Source organism: Euprymna scolopes, chromosome 10 (assembly GCF_053919585.1).
Source record: "Euprymna scolopes isolate OS-2025 chromosome 10, ASM5391958v1, whole genome shotgun sequence".
In the NCBI taxonomy this organism is placed as follows: domain Eukaryota; kingdom Metazoa; phylum Mollusca; class Cephalopoda; order Sepiida; family Sepiolidae; genus Euprymna; species Euprymna scolopes.
In genome coordinates this window covers 42,309,034-42,327,541 of record NC_136491.1, presented here as the reverse complement: position 1 = coordinate 42,327,541, position 18,508 = coordinate 42,309,034, and the positions used below count along the sequence as shown (strand labels likewise).

Genomic DNA, 18,508 nt, shown 5'->3' with positions numbered 1-18,508 from the left:
CAGACACACAGACACACAGACAGACAGACACGTTCACTTTTATATATATATATATATATATATATATATATATATATATATATATATATATTTGCGTTAAAATTTAAAGCATTGCTCATAAAGGTATACAAGTGGAAGTGTTAACGTGCTTGTTCACCAGTTTCTGTTGCATGGGAAATGTGGTACATTTGGGGTTGATTAGGCCATTGTTTCTGTCGGTACTCGAATGTGGGGACAAAAGCATGGCCAGAGCCATTTAGAGGGCAAGTGTTTCCAAATTTCTCTGTTCCACACGCGCGTTAATATTATGTAGTGAATTCACTACTTTACAGAAATTGTCGAGACAAAAGCAAATATCACTTTATACACTAATCTGCACAAGTACTTTGCAATTGTAAAAAAATAAACAAAAACTAATAATCAATTTTAAAATTGCTTATTAGCTTTTATTTTTTTATTTTTTTTTACAATTCCAAAGTAATTGTGCAGAATAGCGTATAAAGTGATATAATTTTTTTTTTGTGTCAACAATTTTTGTAAAGTAGTGAATTCACTACATAATAATAATAGTTGATAAAAAGACCGCATCCTCTCATAAAAATTGTTACTATTGTCTAAAAAGATGAAACAGTTTTTTTTTTTATCTTTTATTACACTTGTAGCAACCACCACATACAGCCGGAGCAAATCTTCGGCAGGAACATTTTCATACAAATCACCATTTTCAACATGCACGCGTATGAAGAATGCGAAGGACACATCGTGATTTGGCCACCTGCACACATGTCAATTAAGGAACTACATTACGCGCCGCACATAGTGATGCAGCAAACACGCTGAAACATTCTAGAACATCTCTATATAAAGATTTGCAGCGAAAAATCAAATCAATTTCTCTTCAGATTTCTCCAGCCTGACACGTGTTGATGAAACTCCATCAAAAGGGAGACGTTAAAATCACCCCCCTCCCCGTCTGGACTTTATGTGCACTACAAACAAAATCAAACCAATTTTTCTCTTCAACACCTATCATGGAAAATCACCCCATTGAACAGGAATTTGAATCTAATTTTCAACAATGTTATTTCGAACTACTGTTTTCTTATGCGATGAACATACACACGCATTTCACTAACATGGTTTAATGACCGTTTTCCTCTCAGAAAATAACCACGTTCACATTCAAGTCACGTGTGACACTATGTTCATAAAAATCAATAATCTTAAACTTCCTGCCATTTTCACAAGATCCTCGTTTAAGCATAATGAACACTCGTCACAAGAAAACACCAACGTTGGAACGATTTGAATTAATATTTTTCTAATACGTAAATAAATGTCATTTCATTTCAATAGAGTGACCTTGAGTTTTTTTGTCAAGTGTCGTTATTTTTCCTGAGTTATTCATATCTTTATGCATGTGAGGATGTGATTTGATGAAAACCTTCTGCTAATCGAGATCTCGTTAAATTTAATTGAGATCTCGTTAAATTTACCTTTAATGATCCCGCGGATACTCTATTACTTTTGACTTCTAGAGATTCCTGCACCTTGTTGCGGACCAGGATATAAAATACCCTAACTCGCTATAAGAAAAAATAATGAAACGAATTGAATGAAAGAAACAAAGAACTCAAATGCTTGAATAAAATAAACATGTCGTTTATTTTCTGTTGAGAAATGAAAGTCTTCGGTGTACACGTGTTCATTCAGCCGTTGACGACTACGCGCATGGTAGGAAAGGGGAAATGCAATAGAGAAACGCGAAATGGCAAGTCAGCCTGTAGAAAGAGAGGGTTAAGCTCAGTAGAGCGTCGCGCACATGTCTGTTTTGATGGACCAAAGGCGAAAGGGAGATAGAGTGACGTTAGAGCATGCGGTCGGTTCGTCGACTAAGCAGCTCGAACGCTGGTCCGGACGGAAAAAAGGAAGTTAACAGGTTTTGTTGACTTTTATACTGGAGTTAGTGTTCTGGGTGCGCATGTCTGGTTTTCACTTAAAAGGAAGTGACGTCACAGCTCGGGTGTATGTATGCGCATGAATGTGAGTGTGTGTATGATGCTGTGTATATGCGTGCGTGTGTGTGCGTACGTGCGTGCATACATGTGGGTGTGTATATGTAAGGGAAAACATGTTCGAACAACCTGCAGCCTTGGTCTTAAAAATTAATAGATCTCAATTATGAATTGATGAACGCCGACTCACACTCTTACAAAGTTGGTAACTACCTGCAGTTAGCCCTACATTGGTGACCCCCGTCTACAAAAGCAACGCGCAACCGCTGCACTGCACAGTTAGCACTACGCACTTTATTTCTATATTAAGTTTCTGAAAATTAGTGATGGCTAAAAAATGAGTGATCATTTCACGTTAAATTTATATAGGAAAGTGATCCTTGAGTCTAAAATCTTAAATATTGTCTTTTAAAAAAATTAAAATAATCATAAATAAATAAATAAATAGGGAATTTCTAGCGACATACTTGATAAATGAATAAAGAAAAAATATAGGCAAATTAGTGGTCATAAAATGGGTGTCCCATTTACATTAAATTTATATCGGAAACTAATCCCCCCCCCACCAAAAAAGCGGATTTCTATAGCAACAGAATACATAATTAAGTGGACACACAAAAATGGTCCGTGAAAAGGCCAAAATAAGTGGTGAATAAATACCAAAGAAGAAGAAGCGCTAATAATCACCGACTGAGTATTGAAGCTGTTGTTGTTTTGTTAAAAAAAAATGTGCTGTTGTTGTGGTACCGAAACAGCCTGCCTGCGGATTACTATATTATATAATCATCAGAGAGATGCTTTCAAACGTCATTATCATTTATTTATTTGTGTGTGTGTGTGTGTGTGTGCGCGCGCGCGTGCGTGCGCGCGTGCGCTTGTGTTTTGTTTTGCTAATTAATGTTTGTCCGAAAGCCAATTGACATTTGACCTCTTTCATGTTGTGCAGTTTAAAATAGTGGAAAACGAATCGACCAATCAGAGGAAAGTATATTCTAATGACGTCACTTCCGTAAACAATCCAGCGTCCTCCTTTTGTCGTCGTCGCTTGTCTATTTTGAAATTAAACCAGAAGCGACTATCAGGATTTTTTGTTATTAGAAAGTATTTATTCTTTAATTTCAAAGGATACACTCCAATACACACATGACACAGCATATTTAGTTCATATCGTTGTTTTATACAAACGCAAAAAAAAAAAAAAAAAAAAAAAAAAACAGGTAAGAAAACAAAACGTTACTTTTTAATTATGCGTTGCCCGTTGCTTATCCTCGTTCTTGTGATGATTTGTTTATATTTTGTGTAGCTTTTGTTTCTACCAAAAAGTTGACGGTACTTATGTAGAATACGGACCGTGCTGAAATGTTAATGTTATTATTCAAAAACCTAATTTCAAACATCGGGACGCGTTTTTTTTTTTTTTTTTTTTTTTTTAAATAACTATTTTGTGCTTTCACTGGCCGTAAAATTTGAATTTAATTTAATTTGAAAATGAAATGAAAGTGCGCTGACTGCGGCCACTACTGAGTACTGCGCTGGTACGAGTTGACCAGACCACCAGAAGACTTACCTTTAAGGATTTGGGATTAAATTGTTAGGTTAAAGTACAGAATAGTTACAAAACACCCTCCCCTCTCTTCCCCATATTAAATAATGTTTCGAAATAATTAACCCCAAAACAGAATACGTTCGACATCAAATACTCAAATTCTTAAAGGTGGTAAATCAGCGCACTTTTACCAAACATATTTAAAAATAAAGTTTAGTTTTTTTTGTTTTTTGTTTTTTTACGACCTGACTCCGTGTAGTATAAACACCCCCAACCTCCCTGTGTTAAGAACGGCTTTCGGTAACCCCCCCATACCTCCCCCATGTTAAGAACGGCTTTCGAGGTTGGGGAATGTTTAGTCCGAAAGCCGTTCTTAACATGGGGAAGTTGGGGGTGTTTATTTTGGAAGCCGTTTTCGGGGGGGGGGGTCTTGCTCAGGTTTGTCCAAGTTGCTTTGGGTGAGGGAGGGGGTGTAAAAAAAGAAAGCACTCTTGATTCTAGTCCGAATGGTCAAAGATCCTAGACCCTCCGTTGCTAGAAATGGACATATGTATTAATGATAGGGCTAAGGGATTTTTTGAGGAGGAGGGAGGGGGTAAGTATGCAGAATACGGACCGTGCTGAAATAATTGTTATTATATAGAAGCCCATTCTTAACATGGGGAGAGAAAGGGCGTTTTGTTACTATTTTGTACTTTCATATAACAATTTAATAAACAAAAGACACCGTAAAAATGAATTCAACTTGAAGATCTTATCTAAAAATAGCACTTTTTCCGAAACAAAACAATTATTTGATCGGAAACGTGAGTTATTCTATAAAATTACCCTGAAAAGTAATAGATTAAGTCTCCACTGGGCTTCCATAACATTTTCAGCGACTTTTTCTGTTTTAACAGAAGTAATTCGTAATATGATACGTTCAGCTGAGGGAATCTCGTTCATTAGTAAAAAAAAAAAAAAAAAAAGGGGGGGGGGGTCAGGTGGTTCTTGGCTTCCAAATAAGTAAATTACGAAATATGCTATTAGTAACTAACTCGGTAATAGCAGTAGTATTAGCTTGGAGTCGCAAACAGTTGTTGCAACTATTGAAATAAAGTAAGTCATGTTATTGTTCAGTTCTAAAAACAGCACATATACCTCCTGACAATAAGAATGATCGTTGACCGAATTAAACGATTAATTCCTATTTCAATCACGTAAATTATGCAGAATGAAATCGTTATTGCTTTAAGTTCAAATATTTTTTTTATTATTATTAAAATAAAGCTGTTGAGAATTAACTACTTAAACAATGTTCAATGTTTCATTATTACTATTAATAAAGTGTCAAACCAGAAGAGTAAGCGATTCAAAGCCAACAACAAACGGTGTTCTGTAAAATTCAGTTCCTGATATTAAACTTCATCCGTAACTTTCTACGCGTTTCAGTTTCCCAAATTTATCAATTTATTTAAATAGTTAGGTGAAAGTACAAAATTAGGCACCGCCAAAACTGGGGGGGGGGGCAGGTCAGTACTTTTTGACGGACCGTCTTTTTAAAAATCTACCAAAAATCAGGTAATTATCCGATCAATACGAAATTTTCAGCGATTATTAGGAGAAAAATGAACTTTATAACAGTGTACTTATTTTTCATAAACGATATTTATATATATATATTTTTTTTGCTTACAAAACCCCCCCTTGTTTTGAAGTGGGAACAAATATGCTTAAAATAATCATCTGAAACTGAACAAAACATATTGTGTTGTTGTAAGGGACAGAATTATAGATTAAAAAAAAAAAAAAAAAAAAATTGTTTGCATACCTTATTTTGACGTCTGAATATCAGAACTTCGATTGTGTTTAATTATCCCGCTTTTGAGTTTTGAAGTGTGAAATTCGGTGAATATGTTAAGTAAAATAATTAATTTAAGTTAAGCAAAACAAAAAAAAAAATTTTTTTATATTTATACGAAAAAAGCCATTTTAAAATTTTTGATAAATAAATTAACAATTTTTTTTTAGCGAGCCGAATAATGCATGACCATTATTAAACAGAGCATGCTTTGAATAATCGATACAAAAAAAAAAAAATTCGATAAATATTGTGCCCTTTGTGTTAAAAATAGCATCATTTTTTTCGATCTCGTTTGAAAACGTTTGCCGCCTTTCGACTACGGTGGACCAAACGCGCTGAAATAATTTTTTTTTATTCTGCTTTAAATTGCCCCCTCCCCCCATTTTGGGGAGCCTGACCCCCACACACATACACATTAAAAACCAAACTCATACAAATGGTCGCCCATCTGGTACTGGCCAGCCTCAGCTTAATAATACATTGAAATTTTCGTCACTGAAAAATAAGTTTTTTTGGCCTGTTTAGTCTTCCATAGTTTTCGTCTCATCGAAAGAAAACGTAAACAGAGTCGATCTCAACTCTTCGGCGACGCGAAATATCTGGTTACATATATGAATAAGTGGAATTATTTGAAATTCAGGTACTTATATTATAATATTTTTGCATATTCTCTTAGAAAATCATCCTAAATCTTAGTTAGACAATAAATGAATAAATAAATTATTTCAAAAACCCTTTTTTTTAAATATTTAAGTACGTTTTTTGTGCAAGACAAAAAATAACAATTGTTAACTTTTTGGGAAAATTTAACATTTAAAATTGAATTAAAAATAGTAGAAAAAGTTTTACATTATTCTGTTTTCTATATAATAAAATTCAGGGTTTTATCTTTCTGGAAAAAAAAAGTTACTCAGAAATAATGGATTTTAATAAATGTAATTTAGTTTTAAAAAACAACAACAACTTTATTTTGCGGCCATTTTTGGCGGTGCCTATACAAAATAATTAACAACCCCCCCCTCCACATATTAAGAATGGTTTTCCATTTTTGGTACTCCTGCAGTATTTTACCCACCGATTTCACGATCTTAGCCGAGCGTTGACGAACGCTTTCGGCGTTAACGCCGACGAAAGCCGAGAATTCGGATCTACTACGGTGCAAGAACGCTAAAAGTATGTGAATAGCAACAACATTACAAGGAAAAGATATTACACACACACGCACAACAAAATGGATAAAATTAATACAAAAAATTTGGATAAAATAAATCAAACACTTACCGTAAGTTTTTTTTAAAGTAAAATAAATTTATTTTGTTGAATATTTTTTTTGGTTCATTTTGTTTTCCGATAGCTTTTTTTTTGGGGGGGGGGGTAAGCAACAGTAATAAACACTTCAATGTTTTTTTTTGTTTGTTTTTAACAAAACGTTATTAAACAGTAACAACAATTTTTTTTTTTTTTTTTTTCAGTAATGTTTGTAGGGGGGGGGGACACAACAATTACTGTTTATCTTTAGTTCCGACTGGAAGATTTTCTACTGACTGTAGAGGCAAAGTAGGGAGCAAAGGGTTTTCAGAGGATGTGGAAAGAAGCTCCTTCCCAAACCGGGTAGCCTTCCGCGATTTGATTTATTATGGAGACAAAAGGGTTGTGTCCAAATTTTTGTCTCCACATAAATTCGCATAAATATGTTTCCAACAGCTCCCGGTTTTTTGTTTTTTTTTATCGCTAAATTAAATAGCTGAAATGAAAGGCTGTGTATTTTTACTTTGAACAATAAAATAACTGAAATGAAACGCTATGTGTGTAATTTCAATGAAAATTATTCGTCTGCTGCGCGTTCGTTTGAAGCGCCCTGATTGGCTGATAGAGTATCGTACCGCTCGCCATGTTCCGGCGTTTTCCGACGGATGTCGATCAACGCTCGGCTAAGATCGTGAAATCGGTGGGTAAAATACTGCAGGAGTACCCCATTTTTTGTAAACGAAATTATGGTACTTATTCGCTTTTGGTACTGTGCTGAAACGTTATTTTGAAAACACTTTTTTTTTCTTTTTTTTCTTTACACAGGAATCACCACTTATCAAGGCCCGGAGGCCACTCGAGGATAAGGGTTAATGGGTATACATTAGCCAATGTGATTATAGCGTAGTAAACATTAAGTAGTGGGAATTTTATAAATTGGATTATATAGGGGGATGATTTATCAAGAATTTGTGGTACTCCTGCAGTATTTTACCCACCGATTTCACGATTTTAGCCGAGCGTTGATCGACATCCATCGGAAAACGCCGGAACATGGCGAGCGGTACGATACTCTATCAGCCAATCAGGGCGCTTCAAACGAACGCTCAGCAGACGAATAATTTTCATTGAAATTACACACATAGCGTTTCATTTCAGTTATTTTATTGTTCAAAGTAAAAATACACAGCCTTTCATTTCAGCTATTTAATTTAGCGATAAAAAAAAAAACCGGGAGTTGTTAGAAACATTTATGCGAATTTATGTGGAGACAAAAATTTGGACACAACCCTTTTGTCTCCATAATAAATCAAATCGCGGAAGGCTACCCGGTTTGGGAAGGAGCTTCTTCTTTCCACATCCTCTGAAAACCCTTTGCTCCCTACTTTGCCTCTACAGTCAGTAAAAAATCTTCCAGTCGGAACTAAAGATAAACAGTAATTGTTGTCCCCCCCCCTACAAACATTACTGAAAAAAAAAAAAATTGTTGTTACTGTTTAATAACGTTTTGTCAAAAACAAACAAGAAAAAAAAAACATTGAAGTGTTTATTACTGTTGCTTACTCCCCCCCCCCAAAAAAAAAAGCTATCGGAAAACAAAATGAACCAAAAAAAATAAATAAAAATATTCAACAAAATAAATTTATTTTACTTTAAAAAAAACTTAGGGTAAGTGTTTGTGATTTATTTTATCCAAATTTTTTGTATTAATTTTATCCATTTTGTTTGTGTGTGTGTAATATCTTTTCCTTGTAATGTTGTTGCTATTCACATACTTTTAGCGTTCTTGCACCGTAGCTCCGAATTCTCGGCTTTCGTCGGCGTTAACGCCGAAAGCGTTCGTCAACGCTCGGCTAAGATCGTGAAATCGGTGGGTAAAACACTGCAGGAGTACCGAATTTGTTTACGTTGGACTTGAAGACAATCAGATTGTAGTCAACTGGAAAGCAGGCAAACGGAAGAACTCTACAGGCGTGCACAGTTCTAAGAAAGAAGCTTTGTTCATGGAATCTGCATTTAGGTTTAGGCAATGATAAAGAGTATGGGAAATTGTTGATAGTGGTTTTGGCTAGATGAGTGTTTTTTTTTTGTGAAAGTTTGGCGAGGGGGTACCATAGATTAAAGCTCAGATGAGCACTTGCCATGAAAATAACGCTAAAGCAGAGACAGACAGAATCGCAACGTCTCTTCTGTGAGAAAGAGGTTGCAGGGAAGAGAAAAGGGCATCCCTCACTAAGCTACAAAGTTTATTTTGAACTCTGTCAAGGCAGGATAAGCTGCTTCTAGCAGCTCCTGCCCAGATGTGGCAAAAGTACTCCATCGTTGGCCGAACCTGGCTTTTATATAGATAGAGAATTGCATCAGGAGTGAGATATCTATCTACTGAATCGATAGAAAGATCTCATCATTTTCCGCGCGACCTTGGCAATGGATTTGATATACGTGTTCCAGTTCCACTGTTCCTTTTCAGATCGGGAGTAAAGCTTGTCAAAACATGAAGCTTCTCCAAGACGAGAGCCATTCAATGAATGGTCCATTCATTTCAATTGATGTAACTATTCTGTGCTTCCACCCCAACAATTTAATTAAAACAAACACACACACACACACACACACACACACACACACACACACACACACATCGTGAAACTTGAATTTAATCTGAAAATATTTTTTAAAAAATAACGCGATACCAAAAGTGCATAAGCACCGAAATTATTTTAAACTTGCAGAGCCCGTTTCTTGGCGTTGCCCGAAGATATATAAAAGTTTTAGGTGCGGTCGGGGAGAGGGAGGGGTGGAGACCGAACCCGAACCCCAGGCTTCTTAAAAAATTATTTTTTTTAGTTTACGTCTACATTTTGATTGTATTTGAAAGATAAGACTAAAATTAATCTCTAAAAGAAAAAAAGAAATGTATATTTACGTGTTTAAAAAAAAATGACAGTTAAAAATGTTGATAAAAACACATTTTGTTAATGTTCAAATTTCAAGTCCGAATAAATCAACTTTAAAAATCTCTGGAAAAATAATTATCAGTTTTCTGATACAATTTCAACAATAATTGGGAAATCAAACTCATAAGATATACCGAATTTTAAAAAATGTACATACGTTTTTATAACAAAATAAAATGCATAAAAAAAACAAAAAAGCAATTTATGGTATGGAAAATAAAACGTCCTGTTGAAAATGTAAACACGAATAGCGCTGATTTTCAGCAAATTACAGATCACGATAAGCGTAATAATTTCGTTTAATTATTTTATTTTTGTCCTAATAAATAAGGAAAAGTTTATTTAGTTAGAATATTTATGAATGTATACAAGTAAGAATATTTTTATTTTTCTCTGAAGCTTTTTCTAGAGATGGGTCCCATCTTAGATGGGATGATGTAGATATGGAAGGGTCAAAAGTGTCTTTTTTTTTTTTTTCAACGCTGTGACTGCACTGCATCCATAGGTAAAAAAATGAAACATTGCCTCATTTTTATCGTGGGTCACGGTTTTACCCCCCCCCTTTTTTTTTTTTTTTTTGTAAATACGAAGAATTACTACTCCACCTTCGAAAATTCCTTTTGATCACTCAGTTTGGTTTTCGGTGTCGCTGAAAACCAAAATAACGTTTAAAATTACGCCAAACGAGTAGTTTCCAAGATATGAAGAAATGTTAGTAATAAAAAAGTGGGAGATCACTTTCTATAATAATTTAACGTAAAATGAGTACCCACTTTGTGGCCACGATTTTTTTCGTGGGGTGGAGGGGGGGCTTTCTTTTCACCCTCGGAAAATCCTTTAAAATTACCACCTAACGTTTAAAATTCCAAGAAACAAGTAGTTTCCAAGATATAAAGAAATGCACTCATTTTATGGTCACATTTTTAGGGGGGGGGGGGCTGATTTGGTTTTCGTTCTTTTGGGGGTGGGGATATTCAATTATAGAACTTGTATAGTTTTTTAACAGGCGCTTATGCAGTTTAACCGTTTTGAGCAGAAGAACTGTTTAATATTTTACAAAAATTCTGTTTACATTTGGTGGAGGGGTGGGGGGTGTTGTGGCGGCCGCGGCCCTCTACCGCTTCCCACAAACAGTTCTGCTCGGATAATGGCGGCGCGTTACTTATGTTAAAACGGTAAATTAAACTGCATAAGCACCTGTTAAAAACTATACAAGTTCTAAAAAAAAAAAAAGTGACCATAAAGTGGGTGCATTTCTTCATATCTTGGAAACTACTTGTTTCTTGGAATTTTAAACGTTAGTGGTAATTTTAAAGGATATTCCGAGGGTGGAAAGAAAGTTCCATTCCCTTCACCCCCACCCCGAAGAAAATCGTGGCCACAAAGTGAATGCTCATTTTACGTTAAATTATTATATAAAAGTGACCCCCACTTTTTTAAAACTTACATTTCTTCATATCTTGGAAACTACTCGTTTGCTGTAATTTTAAATGTTATTTTCGTTTTCAGCGACCCTGAAAACCTAGGAGAGTGGCAATTTTAAAAGAATTTTCGAGGGTGGAGTAATTCTTCATATTTACCTTTTTTTTTTTAATTAATTTTGTGTGTGTGTGTGTGTGTGTGTGTGTGTGCGTGTGTTCCGGATATTCAATATTTAAATTTTGTTATTTTTTGCAACATTATATACAATTTTTTTAATGTCGATATTTACACGTTCAATGAACATGACGTTCATGTGTGCAAGGAAAGGAAAATATTGAAATATTACATGTAAAATTTACGCTAAAAATGTAATGTCATTAATAACATTTTTTTTTTTTTTTTTTTTTTTACATGGGTGTCACCACTTATCAAGGCCCAGAGGCCACTCGAGGATAAGGGTTAATAGGTATACATTAGTCATTGTGATTTTAGCATAGTAAACAGTGGGAATTTTGTAACTTGGATTACTTAGAGGGACGATTCAATTAGAACTTGTTCACATTGGACTTTTTCTTTTTTTTTTTTTTTTCATAGGTATCAACACATTATCAAGGCCAAGATGCCACTCAAGGATAAGGGTTAAAGAGTGTACAGTAGAAATTGGACAATATAATAATCATTAGTAATGAAAATTTGTTAAATTTGATAACTTATATGGAACGGCTCATCAAGAACTTATTTACGTTAGACTTGAACACAACCATATTGTAGTCAGCCGGAAAGCAGGAAAACGGAAGACAATTCCACAGGCGTGCAGTTCTAATAAAAAAGCTTTGTTCATGGAATCTACGTTTAGGTTTAGGCACAGATAAAGTGGGGGGAATTATTGATAGTGTTTACAGCTAGATGAGTGTTTCTTGTGAAAGTTTTGCGAGGGGGGACCATAGATTGAAGCTTAGTCGAACACTTTCCATGAAAATAACGATACATCAGAGACAAACTCGCAACATCTCTTCTGTGAGATAGAGGTTGCAAGGAAGAGAAAAGGACATCTCCTATGAGGCTACGAAGTCTATTTTGAACTCTATCAAGGCAGGACAAGTCCTTTCTAGCAGCTCCTGCCCAGATGTGGCAACAGTATTCCATCCTTGGACGTACCTGGCTCTTATATAGATAGAGAATTGCATCAGCAGTGAGATATCTACTGGATCGATAGAAAGATCCCACCATTTTTCCAGCGGCCTTGGCAACAGATTTGATGTACGTGTTCCATTTAAGATCAGGAGTAAAGGTCAAGCCCAGAAGCTTGTCAAAACTTGAGGCCTCCTGAAGACGAGAGCCATTCATTTCAATTGATGCCAGATGGGGATCAGAATGTTGATGATGTAAAGAGAGAAGCTTGGTTTTAGATGCATTAAAAGTAACCAGCCACTCCTTTCCCCATTGTACTACATGCTCAAGATCAGAGGAGAGAGAATTGGAGAGAACTTGGTCGTTTACTGTCTTAGATGTGCTACCATAAATGGCAGTGTCGTCAGCATAAATGTCTACAAATGATGTAAGGATGTGATTTGGAAGATCATTAATGTAGATCAGGAAAAGAGTTGGGCCCAGGATGGACCCCTGAGGGACACCGGCATTAATACTGTGGGCTTCTGATTTTTGCCCCTCAACTACTACTCTTATGAGCCTATCAGAAAGAAATGATTTAATATTTGAGAAGACATTTCCAGCTATACCATAGCTAGAGATCTTATGAAGTAAACCTTTATGCCATACCCTATCAAAGGCCTTAGATATATCAAGAGCAATTGCCCTAGAAAGGTTGCCTCCGTCGAGAGATTTGCTAATCCTATGAGGTATAACTGTAAGCACATCTGCTGTAGATCTAGCAGAACGGAAACCATATTGAGTGTCACTAAGAAGGTTATTTTTGTTGAGATGGTTGATTACTTCTGTATTTAACACAGATTCCAGCAACTTACTCATGACGCACAGGAGACTTATTGGCCTGTACTGAGAGGGGGATGAGCGATCACCTGAATTCTTAAATACAGGGCATACTGATGAAATTTTCCAGGGAGATGGGAAACTATTCTCCTTAAGACAACGTTTAAATAGTTTTGTAAGTATGGGCGCTAGTTCAGGTTGAAGTTTTTTGAGTACTATAATTGGAATACCGTCCGGGCCAGTTGCTTTACTGGAATCAAGGTTTTTGATTAGCTTGGCAACATCACGTACAGATATACGTATATCACATAGTGTGTTTTCAGATACAGGAGGAAATATTGGGGGTTGAAATATTTTTGCAATTAATTTTTTTGTTAAAATATTGAATGAATACTGCTTAATTCGTTGATAATATTATTAGTTCGAGAAAATTAATTTTTCTTCGAGTTATAACGATATTATTAACATAGACTTTAGGGGTTCTTTTCGTAATGTTCCTGAAAAAATTAAATAATTTTTTTTTATTGTTATAATCTATATAATGCTTTATTTTCATAATAAAAAGCAAAATTAAATTCATGTGTCTTTTTTTTTCTTTTTTTTTTTTTAAATATTTAAAACTATAACTTTAATAAAGGTGTTTTTTGTTTACACAAAATAGATTTCCAGTAAACTTTTTAAAAAAATAGATTCATTATACTTAATAAATACTGAAAATTTCATTAAAATGTGTTGATTTCCTATTAGTCTCTCACTCTTGGACAGGGTTCAAAAGAGAGTCACCAACCTAATAGGTCCCGAACTATCAGCCAGGCTTCAGCCTCTGTCTCATTGATGAAATGTTGCATTCTTCTGTCTGTTTTACAAGTATTTTAATGGTAGATTCTCCAACAAACTATAGCCCCTCGGCGTAAATACCCATGGCAAACCTGACAATCAGCAAAATCCCACCCTCTACACAGTAATGTAGATTACTGTGTAGAGGGTGGGAGGCTGAGGTAATGGTAAATTTGTATGAAATAAGTATCTCAAAATGCTGAAAGTATTGGATATTGTGTTTATTCAATGCCTTAAAATAACATTCTTATGCCGTAGCCAGTTTTAAGGTGCAGACATACATGTCTAAAAAATCTAGTAAAAATAAACTAATGGTTAAATTGTTACTAATGTGTAAATATTTATTCAGTTTTTGAATAGGAAAAGTGCAGTTGTCATCAAATATAGAAGTATTTGTTGTATATGTGTTTTATGTATTTGTATGTGTGTGTGTTATGTATTTGTTGTATGTGTGTGTGTGTTATGTATTTGTTGTATGTGTGTGTGTGTTATGTATTTGTTGTATGTGTGTGTGTGTTATGTATTTGTATGTGTGTGTGTGTTATGTATTTGTATGTGTGTGTGTGTTATGTATTTGTATGTGTGTGTGTGTGTTATGTATTAGTATGTGTGTGTTATGTATTAGTATGTGTGTGTTATGTATTAGTATGTGTGTGTTATGTATTTGTTGTGTGTGTTATGTATTTGTATGTGTGTTATGTATTTGTTGTATATGTGTGTTATGTATTTGTGTGTGTGTGTGTTATGTATTTGTTGTATATGTGTGTTATGTATTTGTGTGTGTGTTATGTATTTGTTGTATATGTGTTATGTATTTGTGTGTGTGTTATGTATTTGTTGTATATGTGTGTTATGTATTTGTGTGTGTGTTATGTATTTGTTGTATATGTGTGTTATGTATTTGTATGTGTGTGTTATGTATTTGTGTGTGTTATGTATTTGTTGTATATGTGTTATGTATTTGTATGTGTGTTATGTATTTGTTGTATATGTGTGTTATGTATTTGTGTGTGTTATGTATTTGTTGTATATGTGTGTTATGTATTTGTGTGTGTGTTATGTATTTGTTGTATATGTGTGTTATGTATTTGTGTGTGTGTTATGTATTTGTTGTATATGTGTGTTATGTATTTGTTGTATATGTGTGTTATGTATTTGTTGTATATGTGTGTTATGTATTTGATGTATGTGTGTGTTATGTATTTGATGTATGTGTGTGTTATGTATTTGATGTATGTGTGTGTGTTATGTATTTGTATGTGTGTGTTATGTATTTGTTGTATGTGTGTGTGTTATGTATTTGTTGTATGTGTGTGTGTTATGTATTTGTATGTGTGTTATGTATTTGTTGTATATGTGTATTATGTATTTGTATGTGTGTTGTGTTATGTATTTGTTGTATATGTGTGTTATGTATTTGTATGTGTGTGTTCTGTATCTGTATGTGTGTGTGCTATGCTTTTTTTGTATGTGTGTGTTATGTATTTGTTGTATGCGTGTGTTATGTATTTTTGTATGTGTGTGTTATGTATCTGTTGTATGTGTTATGTATTTTTTTTGTGTGTTATGTATTTGTTGTATGTGTGTGTGTTATGTATTTGTTGTATGTGTGTGTGTTATGTATTTGTTATGTGTGTGTGTTATGTATTTGTATGTGTGTGTGTTATGTATTTGTGTGTGTTATGTATTTGTTGTATGTGTGTGTTATGTATTTGTTGTATGTGTGTGTTATGTATTTGTGTGTGTTATGTATTTGTTGTATATGTGTGTTATGTATTTGTTGTATATGTGTGTTATGTATTTGTATATGTGTGTTATGTATTTGTATATGTGTGTTATGTATCTGTATGTGTGTGTGCTATGTATTTTTTGTATGCGTGTGTTATGTATTTGTTGTGTGTGTTATGTATTTGTTGTGTGTGTTATGTATTTGTTGTATGTGTGTGTTATGTATTTGTTGCATATGTGTGTTATGTATTTGTTGTATGTGTGTGCTATGTCGTTATTGTATGCGATTTTTTGCCCATGTATCTTATAGTACAAATGGCAAACCAATAATTGATTTAAAATAGTAATATATTAGAAAGCTGAAGACAATGAAAAAGGTACAAAGTATATATTATTTATGTTTAATCAACCAGTTCTTCTGTAATATTTTTTTCATGAAAAAAAATTAAAAAAGTATCTCTAATATATAAAACCCAATCGGTGCTTATGCACTTTTGATATCGCGCTATGTTTAAATAGTTTTTTTCAGGTTAAATTCATGTTTCACAATATCTTCTTTTTTTTTTTTTATTAAATTGTTAGGTGGATAGGTGCGTTACGTACTGGGTGGTATTAAGATGGTGTATGTATTATTCTTTGGTGTTGACTGCTCGTATTAGGAAGAGTATTAGTGCTTAGTGTGTTCATGTGTGTGATCATGGTGCTGGATGCTAGATATTATATATATATTCATTGTGAGTGTTCATATTGTTGAGAGATGGAGACATTGGTGAGATATAGAGACAGGGTAGATAAAAAGAGAGACAGTTCTGTATATATATAATAGACAGTGTACATGTTACTACAAAAGAACCAAGCCTGTAATTCAATGAGAGGAGATTTATGAATATCTTGATAGATAGACCAAGAGTGCGTTTGGCATTTACGTTTGACAGTTGTGCATATAATATAAATATGTTACCTTTTTTTGTTGTAATGATGAACACAGAAAGACGGCAGTTCTAAAAAAAAAACATGACGATCATTTATTTCTTCTTTGACCGGTCGGACATGATTCTGCATTTCAGGGATTCAAAGTTGTTACATGGTTATTTCTAAAACCTCTTGCTTCCTAAAGGGTGCCTTGACTCTAACGGAGAATCGGTCTGATCTCCTCTGTTTCTCTGATCTGACTGATCTAATTCTCTTCTCTCTTCTCCCCTAACTAACTTCGAACCCTCCTATATTGAGAAATCATTTCTGCCCTGACGTCACATGTACGTCTGGTCAACGTGACCACAACTCACGTGTTTCAAACATGCGCGATTTGTACGTTTTGAAACCATTTCTGACGACCGGGAAATTTCCCATTCTCTTTGTTGTTTTACAAAGGAATTTAACCTACTTGTCTAATTCTGTAACCTATATTTTATTATGCATTCTTTCTAAGAATTGTGAATAGTTTTTCCATCCAAATTGTATTTATTAAATATTTTAACAGAATCAAGAATTTAACTGGACATTCCATTTAAACCTATTGCTCTTTAAAACTTATCTACAGGGTTCAATCCTTGTTTTATCTGATATCATTTTCATTTAACTAATTCTCTTTTATTTTTAACTTACATGAAAAGGGGACAGCTCCTTTCATGTAACTGGTGGTGTTGCGATATTACAAAAGCTATATTAAAAGCTAATGTATGAAAAGCAACTGATGTATGTGTGTGTGTTTTGTCTTCAATGTACAGAAATAAAAGAACAATGTTTTGTTGCGATATGAAAAAAACTGTTTTTATCGAAATGAATAAAGACGGATGCTATCTTGAAATTAATTCTAAAACTGTTTGAAAATTCTTTCTGTTGAACAATGGAACGAATCTGAGCAACCAATCAAATTGATGGAAGCAAAGAAAACCGAATCTCAACGAAGCATTACTTATTTCCATGCTGAACGAGTATATGACTTTCAATAAAACGAAATAATAAAATGAAATAATCGCGAACGTGTGTAAAAATTGAATGGTGTAAACTGGGGTAGGAAGGGGATATAACTATAAGTATCTTGCTAATTCCTGTAAATATTACTTGAGTGCTTCTCTTTAGAATTATTGTAGGAATTTAGTATATCAAATTAAATTGATTGGTAATAACCAGAAAATATGCATCAGGTATTAGCAGGTAGTGTGGCCATTTTGGAATAATGTGTGGCCCCAGTGTTTCTTTTCTTATAATGTCTTTTTATAGACAGGAATAATCGTCTGTTTTATAATATATAGAAAGATTAAAAAAGATTTTTTATATTCTTTTCTTTAGAAAACCATTCTTAACATGGGGAAAGGAACTTTAATTATTTTGTACTTTCACCTAACAATTTAAATAAATTAAGCTACTCCATTTACGGAATGTGCTATTTTTTAATATGGGATTTTCTGGTTCAATTTTTATTGTATCTTTAGTGTATTAAATTGTTAGCTGAAAGTACAGAATAGTTAACAAAGCCCCCTTTCCTATGGTAAGAATGAATTTCTAAATAATATTATTTCAGCATGATCCATAACTGAAGAAATACCTAAATTAATAAAAGTTAGTATAAAACTTGGCAAATTGGTAGAGTAAGCAACCTAAAACATAATTTTTTTAATATCGGGAATTATATCTGACAGAACACTGTTTTATGCTGACTTTGAGTCATGTACTCTTCTGATTTACCAAGAATACTATGTTATAGCAAGTTTCATTGTACACTTGAAACCTTGAAATGAAAACTTACCTGGAAAAATATAGTGGCCATTTTTATAAACAAGTTGAAATTAGACTAATGACATGCAATTGAAGTTCATAATTTTTTTAGTTAAGGCCAGGAGTCTTATTTTTTATTTAACATTTCAATAATTAAACAAACGTTAAATACATGGGAAGCACATATGCTTTGCAACAATTGCATAGTTGTGCACCTATGGTTTATCACTAGTGAGCAATCAAG

At 33.9% G+C, this 18,508-nt stretch overlaps 1 protein-coding gene across 2 annotated transcripts in view; it reads left to right on the top strand.

The window, feature by feature from the left end:
* LOC145285944 (T-complex protein 11-like protein 1) overlaps window positions 1-18,508 on the top strand; it is a 70,574-nt gene that overhangs the window by 8,936 nt on the left and 43,130 nt on the right. The window contains exon 1 of one of the 2 annotated variants that reach the window (XM_080134452.1): window positions 3,010-3,232. The exons of the other annotated variant lie outside the window; for it this stretch is intronic. The gene's annotated coding sequence lies outside the window, so the exon portion shown is untranslated. Of the gene's footprint in view, window positions 1-3,009; window positions 3,233-18,508 lie in introns of those variants that run through there. 2 annotated transcript variants of the gene reach the window in all.